Here is a 17,917-nt window from a genome sequence, read left to right as displayed (position 1 = left end):
ACAGTACCAGAAAGTGATCAGAAGACCAGAAAGGTAGTGACTGAATCAGCCAGCATGAGAGAAAGAGGGGATTATAATATTTTTTTTTATTTTTCTGACAGCTAATGGGGAGAGGTAGGAAACCAAATGACTGAGGAAAGGGACCCGGTGACTGGGAGAGGATATCCGGGTAACTTGACGGGTCTGTGCCTGTGCCAACACTGTATCTCTCAGAAGATCTTCCTGTGAATACTGCTGAAGTCTTGCATCTTGCACCTGCAATACCAATCCTGGCCATTTCATTAAGAAGGGAGTTGTCAACTTCCTGCACAACCCAGCTGAGTGCATGAGCGTGCTGGCTTGGCACACAGCTGTTCAACAGGTGTCCTGGATGACTGACCCTTACTAATCTACTATTGATGACCTGTCCTAAGGATAGGGCATAAGTAGTTTACAACTGGACAACCCCTTTAATTTTGCTCTAGATGATAACAGAGATAGGAATTGCTCAGATCAATTGGTTGAAGCTAATAACAGCCATTAATGAGTATTATCTCCTCCATTTGTGTGAGTTTGGCTTATCCATTTAGTGAAGACAAGCACGTTTCAGATAAGGGCAGCACTCCCATTGGTCAAATGCAGGAGGTACCCAAGGGAACGGAAGTGGCAGCACACATAGTACTTGTAGACCTCTCAATTAGGGTTGCAGCCCACTGAAAATAAGTGAATGAATTGCTACAATGCAGCAGCTCTTGGGCATTTTTGTTATAAAAATAACATAGGAATGTGTCCAAAATCACATTAGTTTACAATCTGAGGCATAAATGCTACAAACCCTTGTATTTATTTCATTAATTGATAAAATGACTGGTCTGTTTTAAGTAAAGTAATAAAGGTTAAGTTGTTATGTAACCTCTTCAATTTGAGAGTGCTGTTGTGCATTCAATGTGTACGAACTCTGAACGGTCAGCAAGACAGATATGAGACAGACTTCTTTTAAAAAACTAATGATAGAGATATTTGTGTAACTTATTATTTTACAATATGACCACTAACATAGTAACATGAACTGCAGACATATATCTTGACTGTAATACACAGTAGTCAGTATTAATTTATAAACTAGCACTTTTATTGGATAATTTAATTCTAAATATATGAATATCCGCTGCATTTATGTTCATGTATATTAAATGAACCGATAAAACTAGAAGCTTTAACATGCATATAGCCTCTGCGTAGATGTTCTTTTATTTTAAATTAACTAATAAAAGTATAATTTGTAACATCCACAGTGTTTCTAGGCAGCAGCAAGTGTTGGCAAAGTGCATCCTACTAGTTAATACTAAATGTGGGCATTACACCATTATAGTAAAATGCTCAGTTAAGGTATATCTTTTAGTTATACAGATATAGAAATGTAGAGCTATCTATCTATCTATCTATCTATCTATCTATCTATCTATCTATCTATCTATCTAGTCAAAGAATACAAATGGTCTGTTTAAAGGGGTTGTCTGGTTTGTCAGCTGATAGCGTAAGGCAGGTGACTTCTTACTGACAATCAGAGGCTGTAGTGATGCTGCAGCCTCTGATTGGCAAGCAGTGGCCACCTGATTTCTGCTGTCAACAGAGGCCAGAGGAATCTCAGGGCTGCAGCATTTGATCATTGTGGCTCATGATCGGGGAGTACAATTTGTTTTATTGTTTTAATTCATTCATCTAATTTTAAAAAGTTATTTTATAATTGGACAACCCCTTTTAATGCTAAATATGATAGCGAACAGTAATTTAATTTAATTCATTTAGAAGTTAAATTCTATCATAAACTACAGGCTGGTAAGTCTTACTTTTAGTGTGGTTAAAATGTTTGAAGGGTTTCTAAGAGATGCTATCCTGGAGTACCTCAATGAAAATAGCTGTATAACTCTATATCAGCATGGGTTTATGCGGGGTCGCTCCTGTCAAACCAATCTGATCAGCTTCTATGAGGAGGTAAGTTCTAGACTGGACTAGAGAGAGTCATTGGATCTTGTATATCTTGACTTTTCCAAAGCATTTGATACTGTGTCACCTAAAAGTTTTGTATATAAAGTGAGAATGCTTAGTCTGGGTGAGACTGTGTGTAAGTAACTGGCACAATAATAGAAAGCAGAGGGTGATAATTAGAGATGAGCGAACGTACTCGTCCGAGCTTGATATTCGTGCGAATATTAGGGTGTTCGGGATGCTCGTTACTCGTAACGAGCACCACGCGGTGTTCCGGTTACTTTCAGTTTCCTCTCTGAGACGTTAGCGCGCTTTTCTGGCCAATTGAAAGACAGGGAAGGCATTACAACTTCCCCCTGTGACGTTCAAGCCCTATACCACCCCCCTGCTGTGAGTGGCTGGGGCGATCAGATGTCACCCGAGTATAAAAATCGGCCCCTCCCGCGGCTCGTCACACATGCCTTGTGACTTAGCTGAGGGAAAGTGCTGCTGCTGGTGCTGCTGTAGGGAGAGCGTTAGGAGTCAGTGTAGGCTTCAAGAACCCCAACGGTCCTTCTCAGGGCCACATCTAATAGTGTGCAGTACTGTGTTAGCACAGTATTTTTTATTTTTTTTGTCCAAAATTGGATCTGCAGAGCATTGCGCCCTGCAATAGGGACAGAAGTGGGGGTTAGGCAGGGAGAGTGTTAGGAGTTAGTGTAGGCTTCAAGAACCCCAACGGTCCTTTCTAGGGCCACTTCTATCCGTGTGCAGTACTGTCCAGGCTGCTGTTAGCAGTGTTGCATATTTTTTTTTTTTTCTCAAAACCGGCTGTGCAGAGCATTGCACCCGGCATTAATACTACAGGGATAGAATTGTGTAGGCAGGGCCAGAAGACATTTATTATTCATTGAATACACGCAGTGGGGTCTTCCCTTTGCTAAAAAGGAAAAAAATTATATTTGGCCAGCCTGTGTCAGTCCTAAGGTCTCCGTGTACGTGTGTGCTGCGTGTACAACGTACAAAAATCAGACGCAACCAGCTACGCTTTACTGCAGGCTTGCGCCATTGTCTTTCCTGACTGGCAAATACCTGCTCTGCTAGAGTTAATAACTCTGCTACACTATACTTGTGTGACACTTTTTGAGGGCCACACCACAGATATTAAACTTCTTGTTTTTCATTGAATACACGCAGTGGGGTCTTCCCTAAGCTAAAAAGGAAAAAAATTATATTTGGCCTGCCTGTGTCAGTCCTAAGGTCTCCGTGTACGTGTGTGCTGCGTGGACAACGTACAAAAATCAGACGCAACCAGCTACGCTTTACTGCAGGCTTGCGCCATTGTCTTTCCTGACTGGCAAATACCTGCTCTGCTAGAGTTAATAACTCTGCTACACTATACTTGTGTGACACTTTTTGAGGGCCACACCACAGATATTAAACTTCTTGTTTTTCATTGAATACACGCAGTGGGGTCTTCCCTAAGCTAAAAAGGAAAAATATTATATTTGGCCTGCCTGTGTCAGTCCTAATGTCTCCGTGTACGTGTGTGCTGCGTGGACAACGTACAAAAATCAGACGCAACCAGCTACGGTTTACTGCAGGCTTGCGCCATTGTCTTTCCTGACTGGCAAATACCTGCTCTGCTAGAGTTAATAACTCTGCTACACTATAGTTGTGTGACACTTTTTGAGGGCCACACCACAGATATTAAACTTCTTGTTCATTGAATATACGCAGTGGGTGCTTCCCTTTGCAAAAAAGGAAAAAAAATTATATTTGGCCTGCCTGTGTCAGTCCTAAGGTCTCCGTGTACGTGTGTGCTGCGTGGACAACGTACAAAAATCAGACGCAACCAGCTACGGTTGAGTGTAGCCTTGCGCCAATTTCTTTCCTGCCTGGGAAATCAAATCACTGGTAATACAGCATGCTGAGGGGTAGGGGTAGGCCTAGAGGATGTGGACGCGGCCGAGGACGCGGAGGGCCAAGTGAGGGTGTGGGCACAGGCCGAGCCAGTGCGGTGGCCAGGGGTAGAGGCAGGGCCAGACCGAATAATCCACCAACTGTTTCCCAAAGCGCCCCCTCGCGCCATGCCACCCTGCACAGGTCAAGGTGCTCTACGGTGTGGCAGTTTTTCACAGAGACGCCTGACGACCGACGAACAGTGGTGTGCAACCTTTGTCGCGCCAAGATCAGCTGGGGAGGCACCACCAACAGCATGCGCAGGCATATGATGGCCAAGCACCCCACAAGATGGGGCGAAGGCCGTTCACCGCCTCCGGTTTGCACCACTGCCTCTCCCCCTGTGCCCCAACCTGCCACTGAGATCCAACCCCCCTCTGAGGACACAGGCACTACCGTCTCCTGGCCTGCACCCACACCCTCACCTCCGCTGTCCTCGGCCCCATCCAGCAATGTCTCTCAGCGCAGCGTCCAGACGTCGCTAGTGCCACAGTTTGAGCGCAAGCGCAACTACGACGCCACGCACCGGCACGCTCAAGCGTTAAACGTGCACATTGCAAAATTGATCAGCCTGGAGATGCTGCCGTATAGGCTTGTGGAAACTGAGGCTTTCAAAAGCATGATGGCGGCGGCGGCCCCACGCTACTCGGTTCCCAGTCGCCACTACTTTTCCCGATGTGCCGTCCCAGCCCTGCACGACCACGTCTCCCGCAACATTGTACGCGCCCCCACCAACGCGGTTACTGCCACGGTCCACTTAAAGGGGTTGTCCCGAGGCAGCAAGTGGGTCTATACACTTCTGTATGGCCATAATAATGCACTTTGTAATATACATTGTGCATTAATTATGAGCCATACAGAAGTTATAAAAAGTTTTATACTTACCTGCTCCGTTGCTGGCGTCCTCGTTCCCATGGAGCCCGACTAATTTTCGGCCTCCGATGGCCAAATTAGCCGCGCTTGCGCAGTCCGGGTCTTCTGTAATCTTCTATGGAGCCGCTCGTGCCAGAGAGCGGCTCCGTGTAGCTCCGCCCCGTCACGTGCCGATTCCAGCCAATCAGGAGGCTGGAATCGGCAGTGGACCGCACAGAAGAGCTGCGGTCCACGGAGGAAGAGGTTCCCGGCGGCCATCTTCACAGGTAAGTATAGAAGTCACCGGAGCGCGGGGATTAAGGTAAGCGCTCCGGTAAGCTGTCTGTACGTCCCTGCATCGGGGTTGTCTCGCGCCGAACGGGGGGGGGGGTTGAAAAAAAAAAAACCCGTTTCGGCGCGGGACAACCCCTTTAACAACGGACACGTGGACAAGCACAGGCGGGCAGGGCCACTATATCTCCCTGACGGCACATTGGGTGAATTTAGTGGAGGCTGGGACAGAGTCAGAGCCTGGGACCGCTCACGTCCTACCCACCCCCAGAATTGCGGGCCACAGCTCGGTGGTGGTATCTGCGGCGGTGTATGCTTCCTCCACTAAAGCACCTTCCTCCTCCCCCTCCTCCAACGCAACCTCTGTCTCGCAATCAAGATGTGTCAGCAGCACGTCGCCAGCAGTCGGTGTCACGCGGCGTGGCAGCACAGCGGTGGGCAAGCGTCAGCAGGCCGTGCTGAAACTACTCAGCTTAGGAGAGAAGAGGCACACGGCCCACGAACTGCTGCAGGGTCTGACAGAGCAGACCGACCACTGGCTTGCGCCGCTGAGCCTCCAACCGGGCATGGTCGTGTGTGACAACGGCCGTAAGCTGGTGGCGGCTCTGCAGCTCGGCAGCCTCACGCACGTGCCATGCCTGGCCCATGTCTTTAATTTGGTGGTTCAGCGCTTTCTGAAAAGCTACCCCCACTTGTCATACCTGCTCGGAAAGGTGCGCCAGCTCTGCGCACATTTCCGCAAATCCCACACGCACGCTGCCACCCTGCGGACACTGCAACATAGGTTTAATCTGCCAGTGCACCGACTGCTGTGCGACGTGCCCACACAGTGGAACTCTACGCTCCACATGTTGGCCAGACTCTATGAGCAGCGTAGAGCTATAGTGGAATACCAACTCCAACTTGCGCGGCGCAGTGGGAGTCAGCCTCCTCAATTATTTACAGAAGAGTGGCCCTGGTTGGCAGCCATCTGCCAGGTCCTTGGAAAATTTGAGGAGTCTACCCAGGTGGTGAGCGGCGATGCTGCAATCATTAGCATCACCATTCCTCTGCTATGCATCTTGAGAAGTTCCCTGCAAAGCATAAAGGCAGACGCTTTGCGCTCAGGAAACAGAGCCGGGGGAAGACAGTATGTCGCTGGATAGTCAGAGCACCCGCCTGTCTATATCTCAGCGCGTTGAGGAGCATGAGGAGGATGAGGAGGAGGGGGAAGAGACAGCTTGGCCCACTGGTGAGGGTACACATGCTGCTGGGCTGTCATCCTTTCAGCGTGTATGGCCTGAGGAGGAGGAAGAGGAGGAGGAGGAGGATCCTGAAAGTGATCTCCCTAGTGAAGACAGCCATGTGTTGCGTACAGGTACCCTGGCACACATGGCTGACTTCATGTTAGGATGCCTTTCTCGTGACCCTCGCGTTACACGCATTCTGGCCACTACGGATTACTGGGTGTACACACTGCTCGACCCACGCTATAAGGAGAACCTTCCCACTCTCATTCCCGAAGAGGAAAGGGGTTCGAGAGTGTTGCTATACCACAGGGCGCTGGTGGACAAACTGATGGTAAACTTCCCATCCGACAGCGCTAGTGGCAGAAGGCGCAGTTCCGAGGGCCAGGTAGCAGGGGAGGCGCAGAGATCAGGCAGCATGTACAGCGCAGGCAGGGGAACATTCTCCAAGGCCTTTGCCAGCTTTATGGCTCCCCAGCAAGACTGTGTCACCGCTCCCCAGTCAAGGCTGAGTCGACGGGAGCACTGTAAAAGGATGGTGAGGGAGTACGTAGCCGATCGCACGACCGTCCTCCGTGACGCCTCTGCCCCCTACAACTACTGGGTGTCGAAGCTGGACACGTGGCCTGAACTCGCGCTGTATGCCCTGGAGGTGCTTGCTTGTCCTGCGGCTAGCGTCTTGTCAGAGGGGGTGTTTAGTGTGGCTGGGGGAATCATCACGGATAAGCGTACCCACCTGTCAAACGACAGTGCCGACAGGCTTACACTCATCAAGATGAACAAAGCCTGGATTTCCCCAGACTTCTCTTCTCCACCAGCAGACAGCAGCGATACCTAAGCAATACGTAGGCTGCACCCGCGGATGGAAGCTACGTTCTCTCTCACCATCCAAAACGGGGACATTTCTGCTTCATCAATCTGTGTCTAATATTCCTCCTCCTCCTGCTCCTCCTCCTGAAACCTGACGTAATCACGCTGAACGGGCAATTTTTCTTAGGGCCACAAGGCTCACTCATAATTTTTCTAAACAATTTTTATATGTTTCAATGCTCTTAAAAGCGTTGAAACTTTAACTTGAACCAATTTTTCGTTAAACTGGGCTGCCTCCAGGCCTAGTTACCACTTAAGCCACATTAACCAAAGCGATTAATGGGTTTCACCTGCCATCTTGGTTGGGCATGGCCAATTTTTTGGATGTACATTAGTACTGTTGATACAGCAATTTTTGTGGGCCCTCGCCTACAGTGTAATCAAATGAATTTTTAGCCCACCTGCATTACAGCTGACGTTACATCCGCTGTGTTGGGCAATGCAATGGGATATTTTTGTGTATCGCCGGTGGGTTCCAGGGAGCCACCCATGCTGTAGGTGCACACGGAGTTTAACCTACATGTGTCCACTTGTAAAGAACCCCAGTCTGACTGGGGCATGCAGTGTGGGCCGAAGCCCACCTGTATTAAGCACGAAATTACTACCTCAGCTGTGTTGGGCAATGCAATGGGATATTTCTATGTACCGCCGGTGGCTTCCTGGCACCCACCCATGCTGTGGGTCCACAGGGAATTATAAATGCATCTGTGTCCACTTGTAAAGAACCCCAGTCTGACTGGGGCATGCAGTGTGGGCCGAAGCCCACCTGCATTAAGCACGACATTACTACCTCAGCTGTGTTGGGCAATGCAATGGGATATTTCTATGTACCGCCGGTGGGTTCCAGGGAGCCACCCATGCTGTAGGTGCACACAGAGTTTTTACTACATCTGTACACTTGAAAAGAACCCCAGTCAGACTGGGGCATGCAGTGTGGGCCGAAGCCCACCTGCATTAAGCACGACATTACTACCTCAGCTGTGTTGGGCAATGCAATGGGATATTTCTATGTACCGCCGGTGGCTTCCTGGCACCCACCCATGCTGTAGGTGCACACGGAGTTTTTACTACATCTGTACACTTGAAAAGAACCCCAGTCAGACTGGGGCATGCAGTGTGGGCCGAAGCCCACCTGCATTAAGCACGACATTACTACCTCAGCTGTGTTGGGCAATGCAATGGGATATTTCTATGTACCGCCGGTGGCTTCCTGGCACCCACCCATGCTGTAGGTGCACACGGAGTTTAACCTACATGTGTCCACTTGTAAAGAACCCCAGTCTGACTGGGGCATGCAGTGTGGGTCGAAGCCCACCTGTATTAAGCACGAAATTAGTACCTCAGCTGTGTTGGGCAATGCAATGGGATATTTCTATGTACCGCCGGTGGCTTCCTGGCACCCACCCATGCTGTGGGTCCACAGGGAATTATAAATGCATCTGTGTCCACTTGTAAAGAACCCCAGTCTGACTGGGGCATGCAGTGTGGGCCGAAGCCCACCTGCATTAAGCACGACATTACTACCTCAGCTGTGTTGGGCAATGCAATGGGATATTTCTATGTACCGCCGGTGGGTTCCAGGGAGCCACCCATGCTGTAGGTGCACACGGAGTTTTTACTACATCTGTACACTTGAAAAGAACCCCAGTCAGACTGGGGCATGCAGTGTGGGCCGAAGCCCACCTGCATTAAGCACGACATTACTACCTCAGCTGTGTTGGGCAATGCAATGGGATATTTCTATGTACCGCCGGTGGCTTCCTGGCACCCACCCATGCTGTAGGTGCACACGGAGTTTTTACTACATCTGTACACTTGAAAAGAACCCCAGTCTGACTGGGGCATGCAGTGTGGGTCGAAGCCCACCTGCATTAAGCACGACATTACTACCTCAGCTGTGTTGGGCAATGCAATGGGATATTTCTATGTACCGCCGGTGGGTTCCAGGGAGCCACCCATGCTGTGAATGCACACGGAATTCCTATTGCGGAGTTGTACCTGCCTGTGACTATTTATAAAAAACCGCGGTCTGACTGGGGCGTGCAGACACCTTGACAGAATGAATAGTGTGTGGCACATAGGTTCCCCATTGCTATGCCCACGTGTGCAGCTCCAGATGGAGGTGGCACAGGATTGGATTTCTCATTGCTTCTGTACAGCATTGTGGACTATCAGCCCGCCCCTTTTATGGGGGGGTCGCTGCCTAGCCATGCCAACCCTCTGCAGTGTGTGCCTGCTTTTCCTGTGGCAGACGCACTTATACATAGACATGAGGGTGGTGTGGCATGAGGGCAGCTGAAGGCTGGGCAGGGACAGTTTTGTGTGCGCTGTGGACACTGGGTCGTGCGGGGGGGGGGGGGGGTTGGGCAGCATGTAACCCAGGAGAAGTGGCAGCGGAGTGTCATGCAGGCAGTGATTGTGCTTTGTTGGAGGTAGTGTGGTGCTTAGCTAAGGTGTGCATTGCTAATGAGGGCTTTTCAGAAGTAAAAGTTGTTGGGAGGGGGGGGGGCCCACTCTTGCCGGTATTGTGGCTTAATAGTGGGACCTGTGAACTTGAGATGCAGCCCAACATGTAGCCCCTCGCCTGCCCTATCCGTTTCTGTGTCGTTCCCATCACTTTCTTGAATTGCCCAGATTTTCACACATGAAAACCTTAGCGAGCATCGGCGAAATACAAAAATGCTCCGGTCGCCCATTGACTTCAATGGGGTTCGTTACTCGAAACGAACCCTCGAGCATCACGATAATTTCGTCCCGAGTAACGAGCACCCGAGCATTTTGGTGCTCGCTCATCTCTAGTGATAATTAATGGTACATACTCTGATTGGGTCACTATTACTAGTGAGGTACCACAGGGGGCCGTACTGGGCCCTTTTCTTTTAATATATTTATTAATGACCTGCTTGAAAGATTGCACAGTAAATTACTACTTCTTGTGTAATCTTTATGTCAACCTACTCACCGCATACTACTCTCAGATTTAAAAAAAAACAAACACATAAGATACTTTTTCATAGTAATAACTAATATAGATATAAAAGAAAGGCATCTATAAGACCTTTTTAACTAGTGAAAATGAAACCATTGAATTCAATGGTTTTGTTTTGTCCGTTTTGTGGCTGTGATTTTTCAGGGCATAAAACGGGAAAAAATCAGTTGCCTGAAGAAGCCCTAGGCAAGTTTAACACAAGCGTATTTTTAAACACACATAATATGGACCCACAATATGTCCACACTACAGAACACATTGCATCAGTATGTTATTAGATTTCAGATGATATATAAATAATATATAAATGGCATATTTTGGTCAGTATTTAGCATCAGTATTTGTAAAGGCAAAGCTGGCAGTGGAACAGTTTAAAAGTCTTTAGAGTTTTGCACCTATTCCAACTTCTTGGTTCGCAAATATTGATGCAAAATATTAAACTCTATGTGGGAGTGACCAAATAATTACCATTTTTCACTGCAAGACACGGAACATAAATATATATTTATACACCCATGTGAATAGCATTTCAAGGGCTTGTAGAATTTCTCAAGTCTACCTGCACTTGCTGTGTCCCACACCAGTGTCTAGTACTCCATGCCTGTGTTTGCATACAGGCTGCAGTCCTGCCCAATTTAGCGAATGGCAGAGCTCAGCGATCAAGCGATGAGCTCCATCATAGGCTGCAGTACATGTGATGATCCATAAACAGGCTAGGGCAGCCTATAAATGTTTTCGCCAGGACTGAACCCCGGGACATCTTGCGCTCCAGTCGGCAGCACTGTCCACTGGACTATCCAGGGTTTGGACAGTACCTTACTGAAACCCAGCCTTGTTCTAGGTTTCCTTACTCCTGCTAAATCCACTTCCAGTCTCCCTGTTCTGGCTTCACCTGTCAGGATGTGCTGCTGGGATCTGTTGTACTATGTACTCCTAGCAGCACATCTACAAGTGGTTGAGGGTTAATTGAGCTGGCTGGGTGTGGTACTTACTGCTAGCCACTCTCCTGGGTCTGTGCTCACATATAAACCCAGCTCCTGGTCAGTCTGGCTGTGTCCCAGGGTGAGCAGTCATGTTACTTCTGTGTTCTGTAACTTGTTATCAGCTTGTTCCCACTCTGATCGGTGTTTGCAAGTAGGTCTGTTGTGTCTCTCTGCCTCCAGTGTGTCAGTTGGTGGATCCCTGACACCGTCCCCTATGTCAGCTCTGTGGCTGACTGTCTATCCCCCCTGGTATGAGGACACATAGACTTGCTGTGAGTTTCATCTGTGTTCATGTGAGCTCTGGGTAGAGTCCGTGCCAGTAGAGTCTGTGCCGGTAGAGTCCGTGCCATGGTTGTCTGTCCTGATGCAAGCTTGCTGTGTGATCTGTGTTTTGCTGGTTCATGTCCGTTTGTTCATTTAAATTCTGTCAGTTTTGTGTAAGCTTGCTGTATGACCTGCGATCTGTGTCCTGTCCTGTTGCAGCGTTCTGTGTGAACTCTGTCCGGTTCTGCTGGACTCCAGGTTAGTGTAGGGACTAGCAGTATAACCAGGAGCTGTGAAGTGGCCTGCTAGCTTTCACAGTTTGTACAAAATGTCAACTAATACCTGGTATTTATATTCAGCTTATCATCTATTACTAGTGGTTGCCTAATTTATGCTGTGTATTCTGGCTCTGTGTATCCTGTTGTTCAGTCCCTGTTATGTGGCATGTGAATGCCTCCTGTTCTGGTGCGTGGCTCCTAGGATGAGCTAGGGTCCAGATCTGAAGACAGCTGGGTTCCCCTTATTGGTGCAATGTCCCCCGCTTAGGTAGGGCCACTGTCATTCCCCCATGTAGTTCAGGGTACGTTTGCCTGAATCCCGTATTAAACCCTGTGTGTTCCGTCCACTATTATTACGTCTCATCCCATTGTACTACATACCTTGACTTCCAGATAACTTCTGGCTATCTTGACTACTCTCCAGTGAACGACTAGGCTACTACCCCTGCAGCTCCAATCCAACGTTGGTAAGACGTAACCATTAGGATAAAGAGGAGACCTAGAGCAGTGGTGCGGGAGTATGGTGAGATGAGTATATGTGTCAGGACCGTGGGTCCTCCATGCCCTCACCGCCAGTCCTGTCACCAAGGCGGTGCGACGCAGGGGAGCCCCGGTCCAAGTTACCTCCCTTGGCTGTCGACCTCCTCACCGCCGGGTTGCTAGGGACGCGGTGGGTGCCACCCCGCTCCGCGTCCTCGGCACCATGGCAACCTAGCACGCTTTTCCGTTGCTGCCTCCTGCAGGGCTAGGGGTGGGTTCCCCAGCATGGCTGGGTGTTCTCAGTTGCTGTCAGACTCCCCGCCCTCAGCCCTAATCAGCTGCTGGGGCGGGAGTTCTGACAGTATTTAAACCCTGTCTGTGTGTGTTTCCCTTGTCAGTATTAGTTTGGTTTTCCTGCTACACCAACGTACTTCGTGTTGTGGCTCCTGACTTTTGACTACCTGTTTTTGGACCTGATGTTGCCTTTTGCCTGACCTTCTTGTACCGCGTACCCTCTCGTTGCCGACCCGGATAGTCTGACTCGCCTTGCTGTTGTTTGTTACAGTCTCTGTCTGTTCGTTGGTCCCTGTGTTCCCCTTCCCTAGTAAGTGTAGGGACCATCGCCCAGTTGTCACCCTGGGACTTAGCCCAGGGGGGCAAGTAGGTAGGGACAGGGGTTGCGGGTATTTTCAGGGACCTCCAGTTCCTTGGACCCTAAGTCCTGACAATATGCTAATTTATTATATTAGAGCATGGGGAGCCCTTTAACGTCAGCTCCGTATTATGGTCCAGAAAAGAAGTGATGTAGCACTGATGAAAAATATGCTTATGTGAAGACAGTCTTAAGTGAAACACATAGTATTTATAATAAAAAGGCAAGTTCATGTACACTGAAATAGACAGTTTTAGATTTTAACACTTACCATGTAAAATACCAAAATATAAGAACTGTTATTGCATATATTTTTGACTATAAAATAAATACTGAACAGTATGAAAACAGTAACATCAATTTAATGTAAATGTGAGATGCTTTCACTTTTAAGGTTTTTTTTGTAATGTTTGCAGAAATTGAATATATCCCCAGTTCACAGCATAAGGTTTAGTGACAGGTCAGAACCGTAGGCGTTGCCAAAAAGAAAGCCTTTTTATGTTTCATCAAAATTTTCCAAAGAGAAATTGTTGATGTCTGCTGAGCCAAATGTTGCATTACTGAGCACGCTGGCAAGCGTGTCTTTTCAGTTTGTTTGAAAGGGGATGTTCGTAGCCTTTAGTTAATGTGAACCGTGGCACAGCAAAACTCTTCACTATTGAACAAGATGTACTTACAGCAGAAATAACACACTCAAGTTGTTAACATCTGCTGTTCAATTTCATTATAGACATGGGTCATGACAAGCACAGTGCTCTTTGAGGCAGCCTTCTCAATAAAATTATGTTGTACAATATCATTAACTTCTTGGATATGTCAGATTATGTTTTACTGTGAAGGTCAATATAAACTGGAAGAATACTTGTTTTATTTCTGTATTTGTTAACCATACATTATGCATACATATAAAAAGATAAATATAAGGTAAAAGTTATACATACAAGCAAGTCAGTAAATACAAGCCAATGCACAATGGAGGTGTTTTAGTTATGTAATAGATTAAAAAAAAATCCACACGGACAAAGTTGTTAGTAACAAGCTGGTATGAAATAAAAGCCCAGTACAGCAACACCAATGAGAGCAAATTTATGATTCAGGGTGCAATCACGCAAGCAATTTTTTTTAGCACATGTATAGGTGTGGAAAAAAAAAATCACATCTATTAGAAACAATACTTTCCAATGAAAGCGGTCACATGCCCGATATTTACATGCGCGAAAAAATTGCACCTGTAAAAAATAGGGCAGTGTTTATCGCATGTGTTAAAAATTAGAGATGAGCGAGCAGCAAAATGCTCGGGTGCTCTTTGCTGGAGTCGAACTTTCCGCAATGCTCGAAAGCTCGTTTCGAGTAACGAACCCCATTGAAGTCGATGGGCGAATCGAGCATTTTTTTATGGGTCCGATGCTCCGCATAGGTCATGAGTTGTAAAGCTCTGGAAAACCTCAGAAAGTCATGGAAACACCACAGAACCGGATAAGGAAGGGCAGGGGCAGCATGGATGGCTGCATCTCAGGCTCCCAGGTCCCACTATTAAGCCAAAATGGGGGCAAGAGTCTGGTGTCACCCCCCTAACAATATTTACTTCGGACAAACCCTCATTAGCAAGGCACACCTTAGCTAAGCACCACACGACCTGCAACCAAGGACAATCACTGCCTCTTCTCCTGGGTTACATTCTGTCCAACCCCCCGCACGACCCTGCGTCCACAGCGCACACAAAAGTGTCCCTGCACAGCGTTCAGCTACCCTCATTCCACACGCTCGCTTCATAACCACACCACCCTCATGTCTATTTATAAGCGCGTACTGGATGAGGAGGAACCGGAGGCACACACTGCAGAGGGTTGGCAGGGCCAGGCAGCAACCCTCTTTGAAAGTGTGGGTGATAGCCCACAATGCTGTTGAGAATTGATGATAAATTGACGTTCGATCATCAATCCAATCCTGTGCCACCTCCGTCGCAAAATTGTCAGGAGCTGCAAACCTCGGCATAAAGGGGACTCAGGGGCCAGCACTTCTACACATCTCCACAATGCAGCAATACTCTGTGTGGGAAGCACGTGAGCGGGCCCAGGGTCAGACTTGGTCCCAGCCTCCATCTTGTGTGACCCAAGGTGCCACGAGTTGCATAGCAATGGGAAATCCATGTGTCCCCACACAATTCATTCTGTGTACGTGTTAGATAGCTCAACACCGCAATGGAAAGTCTTAGAGTTCCTTGGACTTGCCTATGCTGTGGGTGCACAAAGATGATATTACACAAGAAGAAATCAGAGCGCCCAAACATGGCAGAGTTTCACCCCGCCAAGGACCTCGGCCCACATTTCTACCCTAGTCAGTCAGTGTATTTGTGCCAGACAGGTAAAACATCGCAATGGGAAGTCTTTGTCCACTCACAGCATAGGCGAGCCCAAGGAACTCAAGCATGGTATTACACATGAGGATATCAGAGTGCCCAAACAAGGTAGAGTTTCACCCTGCCAAGGACCTCGGCCCACATTTCTACCCTAGTCAGTGTATTTGTGCCAGACAGGTAAAACACTGCAAGGGGAAGTCTTTGTGCACTGACAGCATAGGCAAGGCCAAGGAACTCAAGCATGGTATTACACATGAGGAAATCAGAGTGCCCAAACATGGCAGAGTTTCAGCCCGCCAAGGACCTCAGTCCACATTTCTACCCTAGTCAGTCAGTGTGTTTGTGAAGCAATTACAGTGCCCAAACATGGCAGACTTTCACTCTGCCGAGGACCTCGGCCTCTGCCCACACCCTCAGCAATCGTGGGCATAAAACGGACTTCTATGCTAGTACAGCTGTGAACATCTCATTTAATTAGTTGCGGTAGCTTTCACCGCTCCAAAGACTGGATTAACCAGGAAGAAGTTCCACAGGCCCAACCTGGCGCAGTTGCATTTCCCTCAGGACATAGGTCTCTGCCCACACCCTCAGCAATCGCGGGCATAAAGCGGACTCCGATGCTTGCACAGCAGTGAACATCTCATTAATGAAGTAACACTCCTCTTGTTTGGCCCAAACCAGTGTCTCAGATAACTGTGGTAACACGAGAGAAAATACATGTTGCCCAGTGCTGATCCCAGGACCCCAAGCAGGAGGAGGAGGTGGCATTACAAGGCCAAGAAACCATGACCAGGACCCGCTATAGTCTGTGTGCTAAGTATGTGAGCGGGCCCTGGGTCAGGCTCGGTCCCAGCAAACACCTTGTGTAACCCAAGGGGCCACGAGTTACATAGCAATGGGAAAATCCATGTGTCCACACACTATTCATTCTGTGTAGGTGTCGGATAGCTCAATCGACACCGCAAGGGGAAAGCCATCTGCATTCTGCACCCTACCCAAGTCAGTCAGTGTATTTGTGCCAGACAGGTATAACACCGCTATTCGAAGTCTTTGTGCACCTACAGCATAGGCGAGCCAAAGGAACCCAAAGACAGTAATAAACAATACACCTGAAGAAATTACAGTGCCCAAACATGGCAGACTTTCAATCCGCCGAAGACATAGGCCTCTGCACACACCCTCAGCAATCGTGGGCATAAAGCGGACTCCCATGCTAGTACAGCAGTGAACGTCTCATTAATGCAGTAACGCTCCTCTTGTTTGGCCCAAACCAGTGTCTCAGATAAGTGTGGTAACACAGGAGAAAATACATGTTGCCCAGTGCTGATTCCATGACCCCAAGCAGAAAGAGGAGGTGGCATTACAAAGCCAAGAAACCATGACCAGGACCCGCTATAGTCTGTGTGGGAAGCACGTGAGAGGGCCCAGGTCAGGCTCAGTCCCAGCCTCCAAGGTGCCCTGAGTTACATAGCAATGGGAAATCCATGTGTCCACACACAGATAGCTCAACACTGCAAGGGGAAGTCTTTGAGTTCCTTGGGCTCGCTTATGCTGTCAGTGTACAAAGATGGTATTGCACAGGAAGAAATCAGAGTGCCCAAACATGGGAGAGTTTCACCCCGCCAAGAACCTTGACCTCGGCCCACATTTCGGCCCTAGTCAGTCAGTGTATTTGTGCCAGATAGGTAAAACACAGCAATGGGAAGACTTAGTGCACCCATAGTATAGACAGACCCCTGTAACATTCCTGTAGCAAAGGTATAAACAGACCCCAGTAACATTTCTGTAGCAGAAGTATAGGCAGACCCCAATAACATTTCTGTAGTAAAAGTATAGGCAGACCCCAGTAACATTTCAGTAGCAAAAGTATAGGCAGACGCCAGTAACATTTCTGTAGCAAAGGTATAGGCGGACCCCTGTAACATTTCTGTAGTAAAAGTATAGACGGACACCAGTAACATTTCTGTAGCAGAAGTATAGGCAGACCCCTGTAACATTTCTGTAGTAAAAGTATAGACGGACCCCAGTAACATTTCTGTAGCAGAAGTATAGGCAGACCCCTGTAACATTTCTGTAGTAAAAGTATAGGCAGACCCCAGTTACATTTCTGTAGCAGAAGTATAGGCAGACCCCAGTAACATTTCTGTAGTAAAAGTATAGGCAGACCCCTGTAACATTTCTGTAGCAGAAGTATAGGCAGACCCCAGTAACATTTCTGTAGTAAAAGTATAGGCAGACCCCTGTAACATTTCTGTAGCAGAAGTATAGGCAGACCCCAGTAACATTTCTGTAGCAAAACGTATAGACGGACCCCAGTAACATTTCTGTAGTAAAAGTATAGACGGACCCCTGTAACATTTCTGTAGCAAATGTATAGGCAGACCCCTGTAACATTTCTGTAGCGAGAGTATAGGCGAACACCTGAAACATTGGTGTACCATGAGTGTAGGCGAAGGCCGGAAAAATTACTTAGATAACAGTATAGGCAAGGGCCAGAAAAATTGGTTTACCAATAGTACAAGTGTACCCCTGAAAAATTGCTCAACCGCGAGGGCAGGTGAAACCCAGAAACATTTTTTAAAGATACAGCTCGCTGTTACTTAACGTGTAACAGAGCCTGGAGGTAGCCCCGTGAAAAAAATTGGTTTATGTTAAAGTATCAATACTTTTGAAACTTTGAAAAACTGTGAAAAAATTATAAGCAGAGCCTTTTGGGACGCAGAAAAATTGGCAGTTCAGCGTGATGACATGCTGTTTTAGGAGG

This window comes from Eleutherodactylus coqui, chromosome 1, assembly GCF_035609145.1.
Source record: "Eleutherodactylus coqui strain aEleCoq1 chromosome 1, aEleCoq1.hap1, whole genome shotgun sequence".
Taxonomy (NCBI): domain Eukaryota; kingdom Metazoa; phylum Chordata; class Amphibia; order Anura; family Eleutherodactylidae; genus Eleutherodactylus; species Eleutherodactylus coqui.
The sequence above is the reverse complement of the archived record's forward strand: the minus strand, read 5'-3'. Positions refer to the sequence as shown.